Source organism: Orcinus orca, chromosome 14 (genome assembly GCF_937001465.1).
Source record: "Orcinus orca chromosome 14, mOrcOrc1.1, whole genome shotgun sequence".
NCBI lineage: Eukaryota > Metazoa > Chordata > Mammalia > Artiodactyla > Delphinidae > Orcinus > Orcinus orca.
In genome coordinates, this window is record NC_064572.1 from 36190821 (window position 1) to 36217691 (window position 26871).

Below are 26871 nucleotides of genomic sequence, written 5' to 3' on the forward strand. Positions count from 1 at the left end.
ACAGAGCAAATCGCTTACTGGCTTCTGCGTGCGCACGGGCAGATGATGAAGCAGCCGAGGAACCAGTCATACATCGTAATAAAGTACCCTTCACCTCTGTCTCTGCATCAGCGAGCGTGCACCCCACCCCACATCGACCAGGAGCCATTAACCCCCACAGTGCTGGGCCGTCACTCACCCCTAATCCCCAGGAGCAGCTTTGGCATGGAGGCTGCTGGGGGCTTCCCCAGGAGGAAGGCATTCAGAAATATAAGCGTGAGCCTCCCAACGTCCTCCGAAGGTGGATAAGTTTAGAGGCTCTGTCTGGCTTTCGAGGGAGGCGGGCTGTCAGTGGGCTAATGCCAAGTAAACAAGCTGCTGCAGTTTACCCCCCACTGTCACCCTCCCCTGGGCGCCGCGTCCTGGCTCATCTATTCTAGGGCACTTTGCTCCCCCGTAGAACATTCCATCCCTATCCATAGAACAAGAGCATGTCTGAAGAAGAAGAATTCTGTGGCAGCGGCAAAACTGCTTGGGGGTTCGGCACTCACCACTGGAACCATCCTCAGCATTTGCCACATACTGGCCCTTTGGACGCTTACAGTAACCTCGTGGGAGACGTGCTATTATTACACCATTATAAAGATAAGGAAACTGAGGTCCAAGAGGGAGAAGGAGGAGGTCAAGCAACTTGCATGTCTCACATGTGGTGACGCTGGGATTGGAGCTCAGGCCTCAGCTCAGATCCTGAGCTCTTGACTACTCTATTGTTTCACCCATCCCTGTGGTCCCTCCACCTTTGCCTCATTTTACAGTTGAGGAAACTGAGACCCAAGAATCAGCAGAGATTGGTCCAAGGTTCCATAGCCAGGCAGCCCGGGATGAGGCCCAGATCACAGGCTCCCATCTGAGGCTCTTCCATGGCTCCGTAATGCCACTTGCTTTCCTCTAGGTTCTTGCCTTAGAGCAGCAAAACCAGGCAGATTTGGAGTTAAAATCCAGGCCTTCTCAGAGCCCCAGGGCCTCCAAACTTCCATCAGTCTCAGAGGAGCTGGCATCCTTGGACCTCCAGCTTCACAAAATGTTAGTAACAAGTGTGCACGCACTTCACCATTTACAAAGCTCTCTAATCACCATACACCACTTAATCCTCATGAAAAAACACTGTAAAAGAAGTCTGACCATGGTCTTCACTTCACAGACAAGGAAACAGAGATCTTCTCTGTGGGACAAGGACTGGCGTATCCCCAGCATGGCCCAAAGGTGCGCCATGTGCCACCCCATGGACCTTCTGCCAGCAACTCTGTCCCTAATCAGCCTTGAGAAATTGCTGTCATTCTTCCTTACAACTTTATGAGGCCTTCTTATAGCTCAGACGTCCCCTGGCCTCAAGCAAGAGGATGAAGAGACCCAAGTCATTGTCTAAACCAGCAGAGCTTGCTCTTGGCACCCTCTGCTCACCCTTCCTGAATCCTGGGAGTCCTTGGATAGCTCCCTGAGCTCAGAGATCAGGTTTCGTACTTACCTGTATCCCCAGAGCATTTATCACAGGGCTTGCTAGTTAACATAAACAGAGAGAAAGGGATGGAGGAAAGGAGGAAAAGTCCTTTCATACAACATTCACTGATTCAGACCAGCCACCCCAAGCTGGTATACATGGGTGGAATTTTTATTTATAATTATAATGTCACTAAGCAGCTGTGTGACCTCCTGCAGGTATATTAACCTCTCTGGGCCCCAACATCTCCATCCATAAAGGAAAGTAGGAAGATGGGATCTCAGATGGAGGCTATGTGGCATGTGCTTCCACCTCCCCCTACAAGACCACAGATATCCCAAATCAATCCCAGCATGTTTCCCATGTGTTAAGGGGTGGGGATGGGGATGACGTTTCTTAGGAATCTGAACTAGACAAATGTACTTTTTCTTTTTGGTTCCCAGCCTCCAAACCCGATTTCTATTTGAGAGAGGCCCAAAGTATGTGGGGTGCAGGGGTTCAAAATCCCTCATATTGTCCAGGAAGTGGACATTTCTTTTCTCAGCTTCCAGGACAGGAGAATGGGGTTTAGAATTGGCCAACAGGATGGTCCCACTCAGGACTCTGAGCATAAAGCAGGTGACACAAAGACACAGGCATAGTTAAAAGTTTCTCAAGGGATGGTATGGTGACAGCAGTGGCCAGGCCAGGGGCAGCATTGCAAACACCCTTCCTGCTGTGTGAGCTGACTGTGCTTTGGGCCGCCAGCTTGGCTCCCGTCTATTTTGCAACAATCGAGGGGAGGCCGTGTGGTCCAGTGGTTAAGGCTATATCTTTGAAGTCAGGTAGATATAGGTCTGAATTCTGTTTGTGCCGTTTATGAGCAACAGAGCTGTAGGTAAGTAATGTACCCTCAGGGAAAACTATTCTCTCTTCCGTAAGGCAGACACAATAGCAAGTACTTCATAAGGGTGGTTGTAGGGCTCACATAAGGGAACGTGAGTGGTGTTCCTAGCCCGGCGCCCCAGAGGGGCTGAATCAGTAGAGGTTACATTAACAATGAATGAGGAAGAGGAGAACTTTGAGGACCAGTTTCCAAAATGGGGGACTGAAGCCAGGGCAGGTGCACCTAGCTGCGAGCAGCCTGAACAGCTGTCCTGATGCAGAGCAGCTGGGGAGGGCCCATCACGATGGGTGCTCCAGGCAGGGAACTGGCCTTCTCGGGGAGAACCGACCTTTCTCTCTGATGCTACTTAAACCTGAATCATCGAGTGCTTTGCCCTTGGAGGAAGCTCAGAGGTGCAATAGGCTGGTGCCTGCGTGAGCACAGAGGCGACCCCTCTGTGAGTTAGAGGACCAGCCTCCGCTAATGCCAATTCCCCCAGATGGAGCACAGGGCCGGCTCCTGATCCCAGGGTGTGCCAGCCTGGGCAAGCAGGCGTGCCAAGAGCCTGCTTTTCCGAGGTGTGTGCCAGCGTCGGGGGCCAGATGCTCCCTCCCAGGCCTTCCATCAGCAATGGCATCTGCTCTTCTCCCAGGCTGGTCCAGCTGCCACCCAGGTGGGAGGCTCATTTTTCAACCCAGACCCTTCTTTCTGCCACCACGCCCACCCCGGGCATTCCCTTAGAGTCCCAGATCGCTGTCCTTCCTTGGGTCAGTGTGGCCTCTAGCCGCAATGTCCACTTTCTGCCTGTCTCTGTTTCCGACTGTGATTTAATTGGGAGCCTGGAAAACCCTGATTGTTCGATAATTGTAAGGCAGAGAAATTACCAGGGCATCAAAGGTTGCTCCAGTTGCTATATTAATTGTCCTTTGTTATCTCTCCATATAAAAGACCACTTGATAGAGACAAAAGCCAGCTGGCTTTAATTCCACAGCCTTCTGACAAGAGGATGAGAGGCCATTGTTGGCTCCCATCCGTTTCTTCCCAGATAGAAACCTTTGCTACTCCCTGCCCAGCACGGCCCCAGCAGGCCATACCCCGACCCGAGATCAAGAGCAAGGACCAGCACCCTCCGCCCACAACCGGGCCCAGACCCTGGTTGTCTCCTGGCCCAGTGGCTCACAGAGGCGAAAAGCCCCGATTCTTCGCTGTGTGTTTCGATGTGCTTTTTCTCGAGTGCTGGTGTGTAAGTGCACGTGGGGACACTGCAGGATGAACAGCTAGCGTTTACTGAGGGCTTCCTACCTGCCAGGTGCCACGCCGACCGCTTTACATGCCTTTCTTGGCAACAGGAGTTACACATGTTATTTTTCTCTTCATTTTGCAGACGGGGCTCAAAGGGGTTAAGCTACTTGCCCAGGGTCCCATAGCAATGGCTTGCTAGAACCAGGATCAAACTCCAGGTGCTCGAACGGAGCCCTTAGTCCCTCTGCAGCGCTGTTCTCTGAGTACACTTGCGGGGTGTGTGTGGGTGCGTGTGAGTGAGGGTGCGAGAACGTGTATGAGTGTCTATGAATGTGTTAGGGGGTGCAAGTAAAGGACAGTATCTAAGCAGTGGGTCCAGTAGAAGAGGACCAAGCAAAAGGCATGAATGAGGAGATTGTCAAAGCATATTGGCACGTTTGATTTGTTTATTTTTAAAGGCCCAGCCACGCCTTGCTTAAAACCATTGGAATCTAGCAGTAAACAGACTCGTGTTTGAATGTTGAGCATCTACTTGTGCTGGGCCCCGTGCCCTCAGCTGTAAGTGGCCTGGAGAGGAGTCAACCACATGTCTGCCCCCTGGGCTCCCTGCCCGGTTCCCAGCCACGGATATAGGGATGGGCTTCCACCGCCTCTGCTTCTGCTGGGAGGACCTGGGAAGGCTGTCTGGAGTTGCCTTAAAGCCATTCATTTTTTCAAGCCGTTTGCCAGTTACCTCAAACATCACCTGGCCGGCCAAGATCTAGACTTATTCAACAGTTGATTATCCTTGGAACCAACAAGGCTGTGTATCACTAATTCACAATTTGGCTGTGGTTCTGCAACTGCAGCTACATTCGTGAATAAAAAGAATGGGGTGTAGAGCTCTGTCATGCCAGGTCTGATGGGGCATTAGCTGTGATTTCACGACAGCCCTCCTGAAAGAGATCCCGATCCTGTGTGACAGACTGGGACACTGTAGCCCAGGAGGTCAACGTGATCTTCCCCAATCATACAGCTCATAAAGGGGAAACCATGGCAGGAGTCAGACTACCATCCAACGGCGACTCTGCACCATCGTAAGTTGCTCCATCTTTACCAACAACCCATAGATTAGTTACAAGTCGTGGGTTTCAAATGAGAAAACCCGGAGGAAGTAAACACCAGTGCCTGGAGCCAGGTTCAGTCCAGACTCTCTGGATAGTTACCAGGCCCTCTTACCAGCCCCTGACCAGGGCACAGACCATGGGAGATAAAGCTGAGGGCAGTAGCTCACTGGCAGCTATTCCAAATCTATGTAAGTCTGCAGTTTACAGCTAAGCCAGGAGTAGCCTGGGTCCTATTTCCATCTCCCCAGGTCCGTCCTAAACCAACCAGTGGCCAAAGATGATCAGGATGTCTCAGGAGCGTAGGAATGATGTAGAAAATAAGGGATAGGGCATCTAAGCCTTCAGGGGTAAATGCCTTTCTAAACTTAGGGCTAGAAATGGTCTCCCCTGTTGAGCTGGGTGATTCCTACCACTAGGTAACCTGTTCTGTTTTCATCCTGGTTTCCTGGAAACTGAAAAAGAAGAGTTACCTTCCGTTGTTACAATTCATCTCAGCACATAATTCATGATCTAGTTTATTCTTCTACTCTCTCCCCATTCATTATTCCACCCTATGGAGGAGATATTATTATGCCCATTTTACAGATGAGAAAACTGAGACTTCAAGAAGTGAAATGATAATGCCCTGGTTGTATCTGACCCAGTCTCTCTGGTCATCAAGCCCTCCTAGGATTTTCCTTCCCACTGGAATCAAATCTGACCTCTCATCCTAGTCTGTGATTGGCAGCCCCCAAGTTCTCCACACCATCTCCCATCTTGTTTGCCCCTCTCACTCACCATGCTTCAGCCACACCAGCCCTATTCTGATCCTGAACCTACCAGACTTATCCTCGGCCCCGGCCTCTGCACCGCTCCTTCCTCCTCTGGAAACGCTCTCCCTCTGGAGCTTTGCATGGCTGGCTCTTATTCGTCATCCGAGTCTCAGCTTAAATGTCACTTCCTCAAAGAAGTTCTTGACCACGCTACCTACACTGGCCTCTGGTCGCTCCCGGTCATACTTTCATCCTAGCTTTGCTCTCTCCTGTCCAGTAATAAACACCTCCTGTTTATTTGTGCAATGGGGTGTACCCACCACTAGAGTATAAGCTCCATGAGGGCAGACGGGGTGAGGCACCTAATAGGGGCTCAACCAAGTTTTGGTGAGTGAATTAATCAATGAATGAATAACTCACTGGGATTCAAATCCCCTGCATGGAACTCTCTACCCCTCAGCCCATATGACGCCCAGGCAGGGAATATGCTTCTTCTAATTTCACAAGGAACGTGCAGGGGTCTGTGTCCAAACCTCCCAGCTCTGAACCAGGCAGCAGATAATAAGGGGGACCGGGATGTCTTCTGGGGGTCCCAGGACAGCTCCCAGCATCGGGTTCGGGCATGTCCAGCTACGAGGAAGCAGCACTCTGCCAGGAGAACTGGTCCGGCCCAGTCCAGCAGGCACTGGTATGGCTGGAGGTCCCCAGTGAAGGCTCGGTTAGCAGGCCTAGTGAGCAGCAGTGATGGTTGCGTCAAAAAATGCAGGAAGGAACCGCACCCTTAGCAACTCCCAAAACACCAAGGAAGGGAAGTTTGCAGGACTCTGAAGTTCCCGCAGCAGCAGATGGACTCAGCATGTGAGACACAGGTGCTCACACCCGTACGAGAACCAGCACGGGAAGACCAGGCCGCTTGGGGTCAGGCCTGACTCTGAGGCCCCAGCTGGCCCTGGGGGCATGTTCCCTGAGACACTTAATACGTGAGGTCACCAAAAGCTGTCAGGGCTGAGACAGGAGTTCTGAAGCCAAAAGTAGCCCAACCGGAGTGCAGAGGGCACCAGAGCCTGAGAGGGGAACACGGGCCAGGCCAGAGCCCCATGCCTGGTCCATATCAGAGGAAATAGCCAATCAAGGTGAGAGCCAACCAAGGAGTCAGGGTCATGGGCAAATCGACGTGCAGTCAGGGAAGGAGCCCCAAGGCTCAAGGGTGGGCCAAGCTGCCAGGTGGTTTGGGCTATTACCTGGTGAAGGTGGTCAGAGCCTCCTCGGAAGGTCCAGCCTCCAGGGGTCGCGGCCTCCACCAGGCCTCTGAGGTGGGCATCTGACAGGCCGATGCGGGGAGCAGGCGTGGGCGGAAGTCCGTTTGAACTCCCTCAGCCCTGTATCTGAGGAGGGAATTAAACCGTTCTGTTCTACTATGGCGTTTCATTGACTTCTGGCAAAACACGATGTCCTGCTTCAAAGGAAAGGAAACACACAGGCTTAGGAGGCTCGTTGGACATCAAAGAGCTATTAGAGAACAGCATCCTGATGAGCTAATTGCAAATGCAGCCTGAGCAGACGGAGCACATTTGCCCAGGAACATATGGGCTCACACATCCAGGGAGAGGGTGCTGGGGACAAGATGTATGTGGGGCTTTGCTGAACCCAACGTGTTTGCAAAATAATTCAAGACATTGCCTCAGCCTGGGCTGTTCTCCCCTCTGCATTCCATCCAGCCGGGTGGGGGTGGGGAGAAGGAAGCTTGGTGCCTCTGCAAAAGGAGGCCCCAGGGAGCAAGTAAGCAGGACCGGGCCCAAACAAACCGGAACATTCCCTGCAGAGCCAGGGAGACACGTGGGTGGAGAGAGCCTTCTCTTGACTCCCAGACGCCCCTCCAGACTGTGTGCCCCAGACCAAGTGCAGAGGGCCAGGGGCAGCAGTGGGTTATTCTCCTCCTGGACCTCCCCGGCCTCACCCATCCAGTCGGGGTACGGAGCCCCAGCACTTTCAGCCCTGAAAAGGTTGCAGGAGTCTCCTTCAGCTCCATCATTACAACATGTCTGGAGACCACACGGTCCGGGTCGTCTACCCCAGGGCTCCCTGGGGTCAGAGCAGTTGTGTGGGCAGGGCCCCAGACCCTCAGCCATCACAAAAAGCTGAGTGACTTTGCTTCCATCTGGTTTATATCAATACATCAGGAGAGGACATAAGATTCTCCTCGAAGAAAAGGGAGATCCAGATTATTAATAAAAACTACTTCTCTGGAACAACGATTTCATCTTACCAGTTGAGGAAACTGAGGCTGAGGGGGCCATGACTACCCAGGGCACACAGTGAATCAAGGGAGAGACCAAAGCTAGAACCCAGGACCCTGGCTCCAGGCCAATTTTCTGGCCACCCCGCCAGGTGGCCCACATCCTGTCAGGTTCAATTCTAGACAAGTGTCCAGGCCCACAGCCAGGCCCCAGCCTCCCCGGGCCCCCTGAACACATAAGCTCTCCTCAGCCCTCGGGGTGGGGGGAGCATTCCTCAGCAGGATCTGTGCCTCAGCAGTCAGGAGGACACCTCCGTGTCACCCTCCCACCCTCCAGGCTGAGCCGATAAAGGGTAGGAGCAGCCGGGAGGCCAGAGGGAGCTTCCAAAGTAGAAGGCAGGGAGACAAGGGGGAGAAGCCAGCGTGTGAAACCGACATTGACTCTGCTGCGTCTTCTAAGACAACGAGCTGGGGGCCAGCAGTGGGGAGGGAGAAAATTGGAGAGATTGTATGGGGCCTTGGAGGTGGCCTGTTCATTGTACAGTTGTGAAATCCAAGACTCAGAGGCCGGGAGGGGGAGGTTGGGGGCTGGGGGGTGGGAGGCATGCCCAGCATTCCCAGCAAGGTCGTAGCTGAGTCCTGCCCTGAGTAAAGCAGTACAAAGGCATTGGGCACCTGGAAGAAAATCTAAACCCGTATGCAAGGCTGAGTCTACCCAGCCTGGGTTTCCAGCCTCCTCTGCTCCCCCTCCTTCCTCACTCCCAGCTCTTAGACACAGCATCCTCGCCTCTTTCTTCACTGCTCTTATTATAGTCTTAAGTGATGAACGAGTTTGGGTGATTCTTGTATTAATTTTCGTCTCCCCCTGCCCCAGACGAAAAACTCCATGAAGGCAGGAGTTGGTATGCTTTGCTCACCTCTGAGTCCTCAGTGCTCAAAATATATTTGATGAATGAATGAATGAATATATCATGGCTCTTTCTGACTTCAAAACCTGCCATGGCTCCTCCCCACCCCTATGATTTCACTGGTAAGCCCTTTACCCAGTACTGAGGTCATTTATGATCTGATCCAAGTTCCTTTCTGGTCTCATCTCCCACCATGATTCTCTTCATACATATCTCCACCCCACACAATACAACGGCTCTGGACAAAGCCCACTACTACTCCAGAAGACCCTGCCTTCACATGCCTTGATAGCTTAAATACTCCTAAAATACTAAACTAACTAAACTAACTCCTAAACTCCTAAAATACTTCTCCTACTTGTCTTTATCTAGATGACAGGATCCTACTGATTCTTCTATACCCAGCTCAAACGTCCCCTCCTTTCTCCATGGTGAGCCATCTCCGTGCAGGCCCTAGGCAGCATAGGTGGCTCCCTCCTTGGGAGGCAGCCCTTGAATATGGTGCAACAAACAGGGTACTACACAGGCACATAAGATAAGCATTGGTTTCCATCCGATTCTACCATAAGAGACTAGGCCTACCATAGGACAGGAAGTATGGCTTACCTACCTCTGTGTCCCAACACCTGGAGTTTAACCAATTGGAGGGCACAGGGCCCTTGACCCCTAACCCAGTCGGTGCTCTTTCCACCACACATAGATCAATTTCACATCATTCCATTCCGTTTCAATATCCTCCCCCCCTTCTCTTTCTCTCTCTCTCTCTTTCTCAAAAACTCACATCATCTGGAACCTTCTCTTGGCTTCCCTCTTGCCTACCATCCTTCCGGTCATTGCTATTCCTCAGCAAGGAGGGTCCAGGAGGGAAGCTCAGGTGATGCCCGGAGTGGCAGGCTGGTATCTTTGGGTTCAGGCCGGTTCTCAGACCCTCCAATGCCCGGTGGCCTCACCTAGAGAAGAGGCCTCCAGTAGTCTAGACCAGTACCTGAAAATTTTAAAAGCATCACACAACTCTATTTGTCCTGTGCAATGCTTTTTAAGATCAGTACATTTTATAGACAAATATGGATTTCCAGTTCCTCCTGAAAAATTAAAAGATCAAACCTTTCTGGCACTTTCTCACAAAGCATCAACAGGGAGGAAATAATAGCAGCTTCCCGTTTAGACAGAGCCTATGCTCCCTAGTTTGCCATAGACTCCACTACTCGCTGTTGCCCATCAAACCCCCCTGCTTCGCTAATGACCAAAACCTGCCTGGCCTGTTTAGGCATTTGGGTTTGTGGTCTAGAGGAAGTTTGGGAGACTTTCTTAGCTCCTAAATCAGAGATCATTCCTCCGGCGCAATGCCTCCCCTCTCATTTCTTCCAGATCTCTCTCTCTCTCTCTCTCTCTCTCACACACACACACACACACACACACACACACACACACACACTGACTCTAAACCCATAAGGGTGCAGTGGAACCCATAAGCCCAACTGCTGAGTCTGTGGACACAAGTGTCTCACTAGGGAGTATGGGGAAGTAAAACACTCCAGGGAAGGGGAGGGGAAGAGCATAAACATGGGTGTGGAGACATATTACATTCCAAGGTGGCTGCCTGTTTTACATTCCACCAGCAATGAAGAAGAGTTCCTATTTCTCCACATCCTCAACACTTGTTATTTTATCTTTTTGATTATCGCCATCCTAGTTGATATGAAGTAGTATCTCATTAGGATTTTGATTTGCATTTCCCTAATGACTAAAAACGTTGAACATCTTCATGTGTTTATTGGCTGCTTATATATCTTCTTTAAAGAAATGTCCATTAAGATTTTTTTGCCCATTTGAAATTGAGTTATCTTATTATTGGGTTGTAAGACTTGTTTACATACTCTGATTACAAGCCCCTCATCAGATACATGATCCTCAAGTATCTTTCCCATTTTGTGAGTTGTCTTTTCACATTCTTGATGGTGTCATTGCAGCACAACAGTTTTAATTTTCATGAAATACAATTTATCTAATTGTGGGGGGCATGGTCACTTATGCCTTTGGTGTCGTATCTAAGAAACCATTGCCAAGTCCAAGGTCAGGAAGGTCCATACCTACATTTTCTTCTAAGACTTCTGTAGTTTTAGCTCTTAGATTTGGTCATTGATCTATTTTGACTTAAGTTTTATATGTCGTATGAGGTAGGGGTCCAAATTCATTCTTTTGCTTGTGGATATCCAGTCGTCCCACCACCATTTGTTGAAAAGACTACCCTTTCCCCATCTTATTATCTTGGCACCCTAGTTGAAAATGGCACCCTTGACTATGAACATGAGGGCTTATTTCTGGACTCTCAGTTCTATCCCATTGATCTATATGTCTATCCTTGTGCCACTACCACATTGTTTTAATTACTATAGTTTTGTAGTAACTTTTGAAATCAGGAAGTGTGTGTCCTGTGACTTTGTTCTCCTTCAAGATTGCTTTGGCTCTTTTGGGTCTCTTGACCCAGATGAATTTAAGATCAGCTTGTCGATTTCTAGGTCTAGCCATTTTTTGCCACGGGGGAACATGAACCTTTTTTTAATAAGTCTTTGTATTTTAATTTGGATTTTTTTAAAATACGATATTTCCTGGTTTAAAAGAACAATTCAGGCCAAACAAAACAACTGCTGCAGGCTAAATCTCCGTGCCACTAGTTTGCAACCCCAGCTCAAATCCCAAGTCCAAATTTACAAATGGGGAACTGAGACCCAGAGAGAGAAGGTAAATCTCTCAAGGTCGTACAGCAAGTAAGGTGTGCAGATGGGGCTCAGACCTAGAAGTTGGGTTTCAAGACCAGAGCTTCGGGCATCCTCCTCTGCTTAGTTCCTCTCCAAGCAATATCTCTGGAAGCATACACCACACCCAGCACATGTGCCCAGTGATGTCTTAGGCCAGAAACACTCCTCCATCCCTTCCCGCCCAAAGATGCTGGGCTCCCGAGGTGCTGGGGGCTCCCTTGGTCTCAAGGCTGAGGTTCAAATCCTGGTGTGGCCAATGATCCCAAAACATTCAGACACCATCATAATTTTCACCAGCTCGTGGCCTGGAAAGACAGGGTTCCCCTCTCCAACTCTCTCTTGCAACCTGGGGAGTAGACTCTAGGCAGAAGAATGAATTGCCCTCCTCTCCGCCACCACTCTTTGGGTTTCCACAATGCCATTTTAGGAAAGAAAGAAAGAAAGAAAAAAAATCAAACAGAAAACAATCAGCAGTAGCCAGTAAACTTGTAGTCTCCAGAAAGTAATTTGGAGAGGTAGAGTGGAGAAAAAAAATTGTCAGATGGAGAGCCGGGCATGTCATGTGGGCCGGAGCACGGGGGCTCGGGGGAGCCTGCTGGCTGCAGCCCTGCTCCTGCAATTAAGATGATAGCATCGAGACCGCCATAATCCTCAGGGTCGTAAACTGTGTCACAAGGTGCTTCCTCGGCAGGGTGAATCCAGCAGGCAGCTGGTCATAATTTTTCTGAGGCTTCCTTTTTGTGTTTTAAAATTTTTTTTAAGGACAATGATGCCAGTTCTGATTTTACTGCAAGGTGCCAGGTTTTCATTTCATACTCTCTGCAAAGATGGATTCACTGGAGTGTAAAACAAGAAAAAAAAAAACCCCACATACAGACACACCCAGACACACACACACACCCAGACACACACACACACACACACACACACACACACACCCCACCTTGAGGCGTCCCACATTCTCCCTGATCATTTCTGAGAAATCAAATCTTACAGCATAGTGATTTTCAGGGATTCTTCTTTAAATAGTTTTTTTCTAAGTCACTCATATTAGGATACGTAGAATCCAAAAAAGGAACAGTGAGAAGTGTCCTTAAAGCTTATTGCACACACCTCCCCACCCACCCATCCACCCACCCCAGAACCTTAGAGTCGAGGATGCTAAAGGCCAGAGAAGAGGGGACTTTCCTGACGCCCACTGTTTGTGGCTGAGCCGGGCTGAGAACGCACATTCATTTGTGTGCAGGGCGTCTTACACCCGAACACCCATTTAGATATCATCAACCTCAGAGCATTTCATTTTATAAAGTGGGGCAGAGGCCCGGAGAGGGGAAGGGACATGCCGGCTCCACGGGGGAGCCGGGTGGCAGCTCTCACTGTAACACAGGTCAGTGGAAACCTAAGCCACAGATTGCCCTGCTTGACCAGCGGGAGCTCACGGCCTCAGGAGAGGAGGGGGCATGGATGGGAAGAAGAGGAGGCTAGTTTCGGGCGGGCCGGAGGAGTAGCGTGAACAACAGACAGACCGGAACGGCCCAGCAGCCCTCCTCCTCTGTGCCCTCCCTTTGTCTCCTCTCCCAGATGTATCCCTTGGAAATGGACCAAGGTACCCATCCCAAGGCCAGCATGTAACCAGTCTTTCACAGAGGTTGGTGGCACATGGGATCAGCTCTAGGAGGAGCCCCACACCATGACCCACGGAAGGTAGCAGGAGGCTCTGGGAGAGAAAAGCAAATCAACAGGACCCAAAGGTTTCCTGAGTGGTGGTGTCCTACTTAGACCACCCTTTATTCTAGAAAAGGCAGAAAGATGTGAGCTCTATTGCCACAGGGTTGGGCACAAGTTATTATCCAATAACCTGTGAAACTCCAGAACTCTGCTGAACATGGGTTCACAGCGACAAGTAGAAGAAAGTGTCTAGCTGAGGGCCACAGGGCTCTGTTCTCTGTACTCAGCTACTGAGAGTTTTTACTAGGTTCCTACATGGACTGTAGGCTGACCCAATCAGATGGGCGGGAAAGCAAGTGTGAAGGACAGCAGCTTCAGGATTCCAAAGAGGGTTTCAACAAGCATTTATTAAGTGCCTACTTTGTGCAAAATGCTTCTGTCCCCTGGGCTCGTGAAGACTCTTTGCCCTGAGGAGACTGAGGAAAGAATGCAGTGGGGCAACTGAGGCAAGAAGAGCCCCTGGGTGATGCAGCAGCAGTCCAAGTGATTATGGGGACAGAGCAGCCCAGCAGGACCCCAAGGGCTCCACACTGCCACCCAGACCCCTTGGGTGGGGGCCTCGCACAGGAGAAGGGCGGCAAGGCTGGGAGCAGCTGAGTGTTAGCAATAAGCTGGCACCAGCCTCCCTGTCCTGTGAGCACCCTGCTACCCCAGCGTGACAGTGCAGCCACTCCGGGTGCCAGTTGCTAAGAGACAACCCTGAAACCAGAATCTTTGTGGCTGCTAACCTGGGGTGTGAGAGGGAGGGGTGGCAAGGAGCTACCACCACCACCAGCTGCTGCCCCTCCCTCTGCAGGCCTGGTGACCCTGTGGGATAAAGGCACCCAGGAGGTATCTCCTGGAGGCCAGTCCTGGGCACAGTGAGGGGCTCTCAGCTACCCCACCCAGATGCTCTTCTTTAACCCAGGCCCCTCTCTCCAGCTTATCAATCAGTCCCAAGTACCACCACCCACCCCCAGCCTTCAGCTCAGTCTGCTTCCTCCAGGAAGCCTGAAGAAACCCAATACTCTGCTCTCCTTAGACTTGGGCAGCCCTGATTCACCTGGCATGGGTCTTTCCTGTGCCTGGCGACCATGCTCAGATTTCCCATAGAAGCTTAGAGAGCCCTGCCCCATTTCTCAACAGGATTCATCACTCCCTTTCTTTAAACCTCTGCGTTGGATCTTAGCTGTCCACAGCCACAGTGTGAGGCGGTGTGGGCTCTCTCTGCCCAGACTGGGTGCCCTGCAATTTGTTTATTCCATGATAAGCCGTATGCCAAACCCTGAGCTAGGTGCTGGGGAGGCCCCGGTGAACAAGACACCAGCCCTAACCTTGGAAACTTATTGTATAGTACAGGACAGAGATCAGTAAATGAACAGTGACAATCCAGGGGCCATCCTGTAGGAAGGCAAATCCTGGGGCCTGCAGTAGCACCACATGCCAAGGGCACCTAACTCACATCAGGGGCATCTGAGAAGGCTTCCTGGAGGAAGGAACATGTACGATGAGACCTAAAGGGTTAGCAGGAATTAGCCGGGTGAAAAAGGGGAAAGAGTGTGTTTTTCCAATAAACAGCACCTATTTTTTGAATGTCTACTTTGGACCAGACACTGCTGTCTATTCCAGCAGTGAATAAGGCAAACACAGTCCTTGCCTTGATGGAGCTTAGAGCATGGTGTGGGCACTGATGCGACATGAATAATTACAACACTGAATTACAACTGTGTAAGAAGAAAAGGTCAAGACATTCAAAACATAGAGTGGGAATACTTAGGCTGGGCTGCGGGTGGAGACAAAAGTCCCTGGGAAGGCCAATTTAGGCCAAAGCTTGAGGAAAGAGGAGAAGAGGTCTGCCAGGCAAAAGGGATGCAGCAGGGAGGAACAGAATTACAGGCAGAATGACCAGTGCAAAGGCCCTGAGGCAGCAAGGGATTTACTATGTTAATAGATCTGAAAATAAGGACTAGAACAGAGAGTTTTGTGCATAATGGCAATGCTTTAGTCACCCTTCATTATTGCAATTAACATTGTTGAAAGAATTTAGAGGTTCTAATGTTATCACATTTCTTTCCCATTACAGTCATCACAGGTTATGGTGGAACATTCTCCTCACTTCACAGATGATGAAATTGAGGCTCAGAGAAATGAACATGTGCCTAAGGTCACGGAGCAGGAAGTGGTTATGAGGATTCAAATCCAGAACCCTGTGACCCCAAGGGAGCCTCTTTTCTCCCCTCCCCATGGCCCCAGTATGCACCCAGCACCACTTCCTCACTTAGTATAGGTGTGAGGTTATATAGCTCAGACCCAAGACCCAGGCCCACAGCATCCCCAGGTGGAGGAGGTGTCCTGGCCCCTCATCTCACCAGCTGCACCCACGGACATGCTTACTGGCCTCAGATTCAAACACTAATTGCCCATAAAGTTTTTCATCTCAACAGATCCCAGCTGTGACCTGGAGGGAAGTGGGGGGCTTAGGAGAGGAGGTCGTTAAAATGAGGAATTTGGAAATGGCCATCTCCTTCAAAAACAAAAGCATGTTTTCGCTACAGGCATCTCAAGGGCCTCTTGTCTCCTCGGTCACCCGCCAGACTATGCGTTGCTTGTCAAGTGATTCCATCTTAATCGAGAATTCAATTGGCCCAAATTACATTATGTATGTAAATTTCCATCTGCAAATCAACACAGCTTGGACATCACTCTTGTCCGGCTGCTGCCTTGGTCTCCAGCTCCAGAGCCTGCCCTCGGCTCAGCCTCTGCCACCCAGGGAGGGGCGCTCTGGGAGCCAGGAGGCAGACGAGGGCTGGCGCTCCATACCACAGAGCTGAACCATCCACAGGCAGAGGCTGGGGGGATAAACCAGACTCCAGGTGCAAGTTGGGTTTCCACCATCAATTTCCAACGAGAGCAAACTGGGAAAGCAACTGCAGTGGAACCACCAGCCTCTGATTTTAAGTCCAGGCAGCATCTGAGGACACCAAACAAGGGCACTATGTCTCAGGGAGGCACTTGCGTATAAGAGACAGCATATGGGCTCTGGAGCTGGACTGTTTAGGTTTAGATCCCAGATCTGCGTATCTGCTATGTGACCTTCGGTAGTTTGACTAACCTCTCTCAGCCTCACTTTTCTTTTCTGTAAAATGAAGATAAAATGGTATCTTCCATACAGGTTAGTCAGAAAGCACTATGTAAGCATTTGCTGTCGTCATCTTCATCATCATCATCATCACTAGTACTACCACTACTTTGCTGCACACCAGGCTAGAGTATTATCCTTGTTAAGCGTTAGAACGAACCTGCTAAACTCCATAGGGTACAAGCTGGGAATACCCTTAATTTTCCTCCCCTCCAGGGCTGGGAGCAGGGGGAGGCAAGGGAGGCACTTGTGGCCTTGGGAACAAAACATAGGAAGGCACCAAAGATCCCAGTGATCAAAATAAATCACATTTTAATGCAATATTTTTAAAAATCAAAAGTAATGCAAAGAAAGTCGTGAGGTACAAAACATCAAAATTTAAACCTACGTGGTCGGCGTGCTTCTTTCCCTGAGTTGAACGAAATCTCAACAGGTTGGTCCCATACTTCTTCCTGTTACCCTTGGATAATAAAAAGTCATCTGGTCCCTTGAGTAACCAAAAAGAATCTTATTTCACTAATTAGAATCTCCGGTCCAGTTAAGACCACACTCAAACCCCCTTTCCGGCCTGTCCCCCCCTCCTCCAGTGGGGCTGGATGCCGCTGGCCTTGAGGGAGGAGGTCCCCTCTCCTGTGACCTCTGCCCTCCTCCTCCAATGCACGACCTCGGATTCTGACCTCTTGGGGTGAGGCGCAGAGGAAAAGGGGATCAAAAACAGGCTGCCCAGCCTCCTGGAGCAGGGTACCTTGGACCCGGTGCTGTCCTCTCTGGGTGGGTGGGGAAAATCCAGCTCCTTCTCACTGGGGCTGTCACAAGTTCTCAGATGAGTCCCCTGGCAGGAGCTCTGCATCATCACCTCCAGATCCTTCCTTAGCCTTGGGCATCTGAGGGCCCTCTGAGGCCATGCTGCCCTCTGGGCCTGCTTCTTTGGAAGAGTTCCACAGCCGGCCTAGAACACAGGTGCTCACCTGTTGCCTTGCCGGTGAGAGAAGGCAGCTTCCCTCCGTACATGCCTCACTGGCCCTTCCGTTGCTTCACACCCAGCTGCTCCCTTGCAGATATGCCTATCGTTACACTTCCCAAACTTTGGGGCACCCTTGCCAAGCCCTCTGTGATAATTAATTTTATGTGTCAACTAGACTGGGTTAAGGAATGCCCCGATGGCTGGTAAAACAATATTTCTGGGTGTGTCTGTGATGGTGTTTCCAGAAGAGATTAGCATTTGAATCAGTAGATTGAGTAAAGAAGATCCCTCCTCACCGGCGTGGGTGGGCATCACCCGATCCCTTGAGGACTGAAATAGAACAAAAAGGCAGAGGAGGGGCGAATTCCCTTTCTCTTCTTGAGCTGGGGCATCCCTCTTCTTCTGCCCTTGGACATCAGAGCTCCAAGTTGTTGGGCCTTTTGGGCTCCAGGACTTACATCAGCACCCCTCCCCCCAATTCTCAGGTCTTCAGATTCTAACTAAATTATACCACCAGCTTTCCTGGGTCTCCAGTTTGAAGACAGCATATCGTGGAATAGCTCAGACTCCATAATCACGTGAGCCAATTCCCATATTAAATCTTTTTTTATATCTCTCTAGATAGATAGAGCTCTCTCTACATATATATGTATATAGATAGATATATAGATATATCTAGAGAGAGAGAGAAAGATACAGATAGACACGGATATAGATATCCTATTGGTTTTGTTTCTCTGGAGGACCCCGACTAACACACCCTCCTTGAAAGTCTCTCACCAGGCCAGAGGGGAGAGGGGCAGGACAAACACCCCCGCACTCCCACACTTCCCTCCAAGGGAACTCTTCTTTTGGCCCCTTCCTTAACCCTTCTATATGTGAGTTGCTGTCACCTGGCTCCCTTGAAGCCCAGCCGGCTGGTCTAGCGCCCCCTTTGGAATGGGAGGGTACTTAGCATCACTTGCTTGGTCCTCAGCCTCCGGCAGCTCAGCCAAAACTGAGACACAGAGTTACACCTGCATTTCCTCCAGCCCTCACCATACCCTGAAGGACACATCTGATTACTTCCACTCATAGCTGGGGCATCTGAGGACCCCAGAGGCAAAGTCCCATGGCCAGTGAGTGGCAGTGCTGAGACATGAGCCCTCGGCTTCCTGCCTTCCCTAGTGGACAATGGATAAACAATCAGCCCTAAGGGGAAAATGCAGGTGGCTGTGTATGGGGGTTGACAATCTTCATAAAGGACAAGACCGAGCCACCTGTCTTTAGTAAGCACCTGCTGGCTGCCCAGGCCCACTCCCTGACCTCAGCGAGTGTGGCAGCCAGGTGACCAAGACTGACCCACACATAGGGCATGCGGGGAGAGCAGCACAAATTGGAGGCCCTGCCTGTGACTCAGTCCCCCAGAGCCAGAGAAGCCGCAAGAGAAGGCACCACCCAGGGAGCACCCTGTGGGAGCTACAGCAGGGCCTGGGTGCGTCCACAGTCCCCCAGGTGGGGATGCTTTTAGTATTTGGAATGTGATACGGGGTTTCTTCTGTCCCCTTTGGCCGGACACAGGCTCCTTCTTAACCAAACACACAGGCGAAGCCATCCGTCTTAGGACCGTGCTGGTCCTGTGTGACCTCTGGCCCACGTCTTGGCCTTTCTGAGCCACTGAGCCTCCACTTTTACATGTTTGTCTAACAACAATGATAACAGTACCTCACATCACAGGGCTGTGGGAAGAATAAAATGAGATCATGCAAACCCAGGGCTGAGCAGTATCCGTGCACATTCAGAAGTGCTCTAACGTTAGCAAAGCAGTGCCTCTGCTATGTGCCGGGGCCCACCGAACAGGGCCAAGCCCTTCAATTTCCGGTCTGCACTTTCCATGAAGGAGAGAAGAATGTTCTCTCCAGTGCTGACAGGTCAGACATTCACTCAACAAACATCCACCAAGCACACAGCCTTGGACCCAGCAGATGCTCCATAAGCACAGAGCCCCCAAGTACAGCCAATGAGAACAGTGAGAATATGAGACCAGTGAGAACTGGTTTAAGGGAAAGCCTAGGTGGAAAGGGGGTGAAGGAGGACTTCCTAGAAGAGGTGCTGTTTGAGCCAGGCCTTGGAGAGGGAATGGGAGCTGCAGGAAGACAAGACAAGGGCAAGGAGAAGCCGAGTGAGGGCCTCCGAAAGCACCCCGGGGAGCCCCAGGCAGAGGATCACTGCCCAGCTACCGGGGCAGCTATAGGTTCTCCAGCCATGGGGGTGTGTAGACCTGTGCTCCCCTTCTCTGTCTGCCTCCCCCTCTGTGCACTCCCCGGGGCCAGGACCAGATCCACCAGTCACCAGGGTGGCCTTGGCTACCAGACTACCGCTGCCTCTTGGTAGGTGCTCAGGAAGTATTTATCTAACTGCTCCTGGGCCTCTGGGGACTGGGCACTGGCAGTTCCTGGGGCTCTAAACCATCAGCTCATTTGTCCAATAGCTGTGGAGCACCTGCTCTGTGCTGGGCACCTCTGCAGGGCTGCAGTGCAGTGGTGGCCTCCGCCCTACCTGAGGGGCTGAGAGTCTCCAGCAAGCTGACCCTTGCCATAACCCTAGGATCTGGGCATATAAAAGGCCTGGGAACCATGGTTACAGGCCCTCAGGGCACAGCCACCTCCCAGGATCCTTAGCTCTTCTTGACCGAGGCCCAGGCAGGCCTGGGCTGCACTGGCCTCCCCGCAAGGCCCCAGTGAGAACCAGGCGGCACACATAAGGGGAAGGGGCCCGAGTCCAGACCTCGATGGGGGACTGGGTCTTTGTGTCTGGCTATGAGCTGTGCTGAGGTGCTGGTGAAAATTCCAACCCAAGTGTGACCCCTGGAAGCTGCTCTCTATGTCTCTGCCCCTCTACTCCCCTGGTGTTCCCTACCCTTCCTTCCAACCCTGCTCTCCAGGCTGTCAGCCCCAATACTAACCTGCCAGCCCTACATCCTTCTACCAATCCATGCTCCTTCCATCTGGCGTGCCCTTCCCCACCTTCCTTACCTGGAAAATGCTCGTTCACTCATTCATCCAATGAACATCTACCGAGCACATTATCCCGTGGGCCAGGCACTGTTCTAGATGGTGAGAATTCAAGGGTAGCTAAAACAAGGTTCCTTTTTTAAAGGGGTCCCCAGCCTTGCTGGGGACACAAACACATAAACGTATAAACTTAGAAGCACTTTCAGGTGTAGTGCAGGAAACAGACACAGTATAATCTAGGCCTTACTCAAGAGTCACCTCCTCTAGGATGCTTTCCTAACACCAGACAGTCAGGGGCCCCTCCCGTGTGCCCCTGTAACACCTTAAATGAACCTCTAGGAGGGCACTTATCACACATTGTTTTATGGATACTTTTAAGTTGGAATGAGAAACAAAGATATATTCACTTCAATATCCCCAAGATTGAGCACAGGTGCTTGTGCTGGTCAAATAGGTTGAAGGAAGGAAGGAAGGAAGGAAGGAAGGAAGGAAGGAAGGAAGGGAGGGAGGGAGGAAGGGAGGGAGGGAGGGAGGAAGGAAGGAAGGAAGACAGACCATTATCAGCTTGTTCCCCTGTGGCTATTTGTATTTGCACACGCATTACTCTTTACGCACGTTTCTGTTAAACTAACCATCTCTGTGGACACGACATGCCCTCCCTGTGTGAGGCCTCTTGCCGTGTCCTGGGGCCAGTGGACAAATGGGACATGGCTCCTGGCTACAGATGGCATGGGTGACAGGGCAGACAGGCCCATAAACACACGGCCGCATCCAGCCAGGGGTGCGCCTGACCTGTGTGGAAGTGCATTTCCACGTGAGCCGGGCCATTTGACTCTCATTCCCTGAATGATAATTGGAAACTGGCTGGTGAGTCCATCGGACCCAGTCATCTGAGAGTGATTTTGATGATATGACAATCTGGCCTTGAGCGAAAAAGCAATGAGGAGAAAGAAGGGAACTTCTGTCTGAGGAGCTGAAAGCTTGAGTGCAGCCCAGGGAACAGGGACAGCGGCTGAGGAAGGGGATGGGGGCAGAAAAGAGGAAATGGGCCATGGCGTCTGCCCAACCAAGCAGCTTTAGGACATGGAAGACCGCGGACAATGCCAGGAGAAAATACCAGCTCAGAGGCAGTGCTGGCGGTAGTCCTGCAAGGCAGAGCCCCCCGTGGGCGCTCACCCACTCCCTCTTCTCTCCCCACCCTCCTCCACTCGGCGTCACCTCCCAGAAGTGCAGGGACTCAAGGCCTTGCTCTCCCGGCAGGCAGCACGTGGACAGGAAGTGGCATTTGGTGGAGCCCTGATCAGGGGTGAGAACACCACCGCTTCCCTAAATTGGTTTTCCGACAGTAAATTATAATTGCTCTAAGTGTTCTAGAACTCGGGGATGGAGATTAATTGCAGCTCCGTATCCTAGGGCGCCCTGAACTTTAAGCACAGCGTGACGTACAGGTTGTTAATAAGAAAGGGGGATCTGGGAGGACTTTTCAGAAGAGCAAATAAGAAAAGGAAAACAATCTGAATTGGCTTCTGCACCTACCAAGGGGGAGTCTTTGGGCCTGGAAGGATGCTTCCCATCTTTCCAACCTGGCCACGGATAGTGTTTATGATGGTCAGAGGCACAAAGTGGCTCCCAGGGCGTGGGGACCTGTGGCAGACCTCCGTCCCCCTGGCCCAGAATGGAGCCAGCGCCCAGGGCTCACAGGAACAGCAGTCACAACTCAGACGGCAGCCCAGTCAGGAAGGTGAAGGAAACTAATAGCGCTTGCAGGCAGGGGACACAGCAGCGCAAGGCAGACACTGGGGGCCAGGGAGCCCGCTCCCTCAGGGGCAACCTCGGCTCGGCTCCAGCTGACCCTTGTTACCTGGGAAAGCAGCCCATACTGCTGGGTCTTCAAGAGCAGAATTCCAGGTTTCTGTACAAAATCTCTGTGTTTTTATAATTGGAAGCTTATTATTATTTTAACATATTTTACGGGGCCAGATAAAATATATCCATACTGGAATTTGGTCCATGGGCCAACATCTTGAAACCTCTATATAGCAAGCAGTTACTTCCCCCCAGTGAGTGGGAGGTTTGGACCTGTCTCTTCCCTGAGAGAGGAGAGTTTCCCACCCTTCTGCCTCCTGGTTCCTTCCCTCCCACAGCGTTTCTCTCTGCCACCCTTGCCACAGGTGCCGTCCTTATCTTCTCATCTGTCTCCCTATTAAAATTTGAGCCCCTTGAGAAGCATGGATTATACACCTCTCTATCCAGAGCAGCTAAGAAAAGGCCCAAGTGAGGGCTCAGACAACGTCTGCTGAGTGAATGAATAAGCATCATGCACTTCCAAACCTCTCTGCATTTGCCCATTCTCTTCCTTCTACCTCCACAGTGCCTAATTTAAAACCTGACACATGCATCCGGTCCAAGCCTCTGTCCCCTCTGTTCCCTTCACCACATCTCCAGCTTCCCAAACTGAGATCAGGGCCAAAGAGGATGAGAAGTAGAAGGGACATAGAGTCCATGGTGGCCATGATTCAGAGGCAGGAACCAATGTCTGACAGGAAGAAAGGATTGCACGAGTCCAAACCATGATCCGAGCTGAACCTCCTGTCTGGAGGGGGGCAATGGACGTTGCTGATACCCCTGCCCTGGGCCCTCCTTTCCTCTCTTCCTCTCCCAGAGCACTGCCCGTGCTCTGGGGACCAACCCTCCCTCCTGCCCCCATCCTGAGGACAGGGCTGGAGCAGCACAAGCTCCCCAAATCCCACTTCCCCAGCAGAAGGCCTGAGAGCCATCACCCCAACATGCACTCAGCTTGAGATGTACCTGGAAAGCCATTCATGTAATACAAAACAGAAATTACTATTTAGAATATGAAATCAATGCATTTTATTAAAATGTCTTCTGGAGCCACGTTCCATGGCTGCTGTATCTCTGCTGTTGGGCCACTCAGGGGACACTGACCCTGGCAGCCCTGGGCCAACCCACCCCATCTCAGGGCAGCTGCTTGCTGAGATGGGGACATTCAAGCTGTTATCTGGATACAAGAAAGAGATTCAAAGGAAGAGCTCATTTGTGCTGGGAGCTGACTGGTTTCCCTTCTTCCTTCCTTCTCCCACGTGGAAACCCAGTGGGAAATGGAGGCAGTCAAGGATAGAGGTCAAGAATGCATTGAGTTCAGGCTCCAGTGTTTACTAATGTGGGACCTTATATCAGCTCTTTTATCTCTCTCTGCTTTGGCTTCCTTCTCTACAAAATGGGGATATGTGAAAAGAATACAAACCACTAAAGTTCCAGGTAGAAATATCTTCCATACTTTAGATCATTTAATCCTCCTAACAACTGTATGAGATAAGTACAGTAATAGACTACAGACTGTAATAATAATAGTCTCCGTTTTACAGATATGGAAACTGAATCACAGAGAGGCAAATTGGGTTCTGCAACGTGACACAGCCAGTAAACACTGGAACTGTGATTCAAACATAGCTACACATAACTCTAAAACCCGTGTTCACCTTTTCTTAACTTTTAAGAAACTTAAGAAAACAAACATGATTCGAAATACAGAAAGCATCAAAAAGATAGGGCAAAGCCTCCTTCTCATCATTATCCTGCATCTTCAACCATCCTCCTCTCCAAAACTATTCTTCTACATCTCTTATTTTAACTTCCAGAGTTTCTTTAGGCATATACAAGCAAACACGAACACAAATTTTACCCCTCCCTTTTACATGTTGCTCTGCACCTTGTTATTTTTATTTTTAAATGATTTAAGACTCACATAGAAGTTCCAAAATAGTACAGAGAATTCCAGTGTACCCTTCACCCAGCTTCCCCCAATGATAATATCTTAAATAACCATAGCACAACTATCAAACCAAGAACTTGGCAGTGGAACAATACAATTAAACTTATTTGGATCTTACCAGGTTTAGGTGCCATACATTTTTATGTCGTGGTGAATAGCTCTATGAAGTTTTATCACATGTGTAGATTCGTGTGACCACCACCTCAATCAGGGTTCAGAACTGTTCGATTACCGCAAACAAGTTCCACAAAATACCGCTTTATATTTACACACGTCTCCCAACCCTAACCGCTGGCAACCACTGAGTTGTTCTCGACCACCATGTTTTGTCACTTCAATAATAATAAATAATACACAGGGAATATAGCCAACATTTTATAATAACTATAAATGGAGTATAACCTTTAAAAATTGTGAATCACTCTGCTGTATACCTGAAACTTACATCATATTGTAAATCAACTATACCTCAATAAAAATTGTTTAAAAAGAATAATAAATAATAAATGGAATCCATAGTCTGTGACCCGTGAGTTTGGCTTTTTTAACTCAGGATAAAGCCCTTGAAATGCATCCGACATGCTGCATGTATCAATAGTTCACTCTTTGTCCTTGCTGAGTAGTATTTCATTGGGTGATAGCAGCACAGTTTATCCATTGACCTGGTGGAAGATCTTTGGCTTGTTTTTATTTGTAACTATTACAATTAAAGCTGTTTTCACATTTGTGTATAGGTTTCTATATGGGCATAAGTTTTCATTTTTCCTGGGTGAATACCCAGGAGTAGAATGGCCGGGTCATGGGGCTTGTGCATGTTTGACTTTGTTTGTAAGAAACTGCCAAACTGTGTTCCAGATCGGCTGTTGCATTTTGCCTTCCTCATGACAGTTCTGTTGCTTTGCATCCTCACCAGCACTTAATATTGTCAGAATTTTTATTTTAGCCATTCTAACAGGTGTGTGGCAGTACCTCATAGTACACCTTACTTTTTTAACTTAGGAGAACTTGGTGCTCTTTCTATATCAGAATACAGAGCTACTCTTTTTTTTTTTTTTCTGCAGCTGCATCGTACTTCCTTGTACAGATATACACCAAAATTTATTTAACTGATCCCTTTTTGGTTGGCTTTTGAGTATCTCCAGTCTTTATTATTTCAGTTATTTGAGCCCCAAACTCTCAACCACCACATTTAACTGCCTTTGCAAATATCTAAGGCCCTGGGCATGTACATCTTATGTCTTTCAGCAAAGGATTCTATTAGTGATCCTTTCGATTATAAGTGAAAGAAGCCTAACTTGAACTAGTTTAAATTGAAAGAAGTGGAAGTGATTGGATCATAGATGGCAGAATTGAACGACCGAACTGCAGGAAAGGCGGGGTCAGAACACTCAGAACCAGATGGCACCTGATCTCTCTCCACCTCCCTTGTCTGTCTGTTCTTATGTCTGGGTCTTTCCCCCTCTCTTCACTGGGCAGCAAGCATGGCCACAACAGCCCTCCATACTGTGGGGGAACTGCCTCTCTTTGCCAGATCTAGATCAAAGGTGTCAGAGAAGGGTTCTGGCCCATTTGGGGAGGGAGCGCCATTTTAACACAATCCTGGCCATCTCTGGTAGGTAAGATAGTTCCTAATAGTTGCTCCTGTGTGTGCAGAGGAGGGGTTGGAAAATGAACCCCAAGATACAGAGATTTCTCCTGTCTTGGGATTGACCACATCACATTCATTCCCATATTTCCCAACACAAATAGCCACTCTCAGCACACATTAGATGCTAAAGGCGTGCGGCGCATTCCGAACAAGGTATGTGTCAATCAATCACGCATTCTAGTAAATTGCCTCTTATTTCTTCACATGCTGGGGAACCCACCATTTAAAATAATGCCGTTAAATTCCTCCACAAAGCAGGCTTTCTTCACCTAAATGCTCACAGCAGGATTTGCTTAAAGTGGGGCATGCCTGTAATCTCAGCTCATGGGGGAAACCTTTGATTTTCCTGACAACCCACTGAGATAGGCGAGGATGTTACGAGGGCAAATGGTTAATGGATGTGAAAGCTTTCTGTGACCTGAAAGTAGTACAGAAATGTAGGACCTCACCATGACTATTATGATTATCCTTATTTCATCTCTTCTTTGAAGAGCTTTACACTGTAATTTTGGAAGTGGAATTGGAGACACCTCTCTAACAGTTCAACCTCATACTTCTCCTCTAAGTCTCAGTCCTGGGTCTCAGAGCATCATTTCCCACCAGCCTATTGCTTCTATTAAATGCAACATAAAGAGGTTTCCGCAGCCAGAGGCCTCCTCGGACGGGAATAAAGGGAGGCAATGAGGCACATTTAACCATCTCTAGACCACCCTATACCAGAACAGTCCATTCTAGCCCAAATTTGGGGATTTGATTTCACAGTCTTCCTGGAACCCCTAGCTCTATGCCAAGCCCTGTGCTGGATGCTGGAATCCCAGGCAGCCCACAGTCTGGGGGAGGCCGGTCATCTCTGTAACTGCTTCCACGCAGTGAAGGGAGACGCAGAGGTCCCCAGGACAGGGGATTGGGGAGGTGTTTTGGGAAGAGCCCCAGCTCTGACCTTGACGGAGAGGTGATGTACGTTTGAATGACACCGCTGACCCTGGTAACCTCAATCCTTCCCCAGCTGCCCCTCTAGTCCTAGGACCCTTATAGCTACACAAGAGTCCTTATAGTTTACCCCCAAATTCTTTCTTTCCTTCTCTACATTTTTTACTCCCTTTCTCCAGATTCCTTCTCCTTGTTTCTCAGTACCTTTCCCTCCCTTTAAAGTCCACCTCCATTCCTACCACTCTCCCAGGCTTGGTTTTGCAAAGAATCCCACCACCATCCCCTTCCTTCCCTTGCTCTGCTGGGACACAGTGAAATGTATGTAGCTCCTAGACCCTTGCTCATAAATCAG

At 49.9% G+C, this 26871-nt stretch overlaps 1 long non-coding RNA gene across 4 annotated transcripts in view; it reads right to left on the reverse strand.

Annotated features, from left to right (window-relative positions):
* The window catches only part of LOC117202547 (uncharacterized), a 213345-nt gene that overhangs the window by 25872 nt on the left and 160602 nt on the right, over positions 1 to 26871 (reverse strand). For all 4 annotated transcript variants that reach the window (XR_004484970.2, XR_004484972.1, XR_007471251.1 and 1 more), the window contains exon 3: positions 6684 to 6821. This is a non-coding gene — a long non-coding RNA (uncharacterized LOC117202547). The remainder of the gene's footprint in view (positions 1 to 6683; positions 6822 to 26871) is intronic.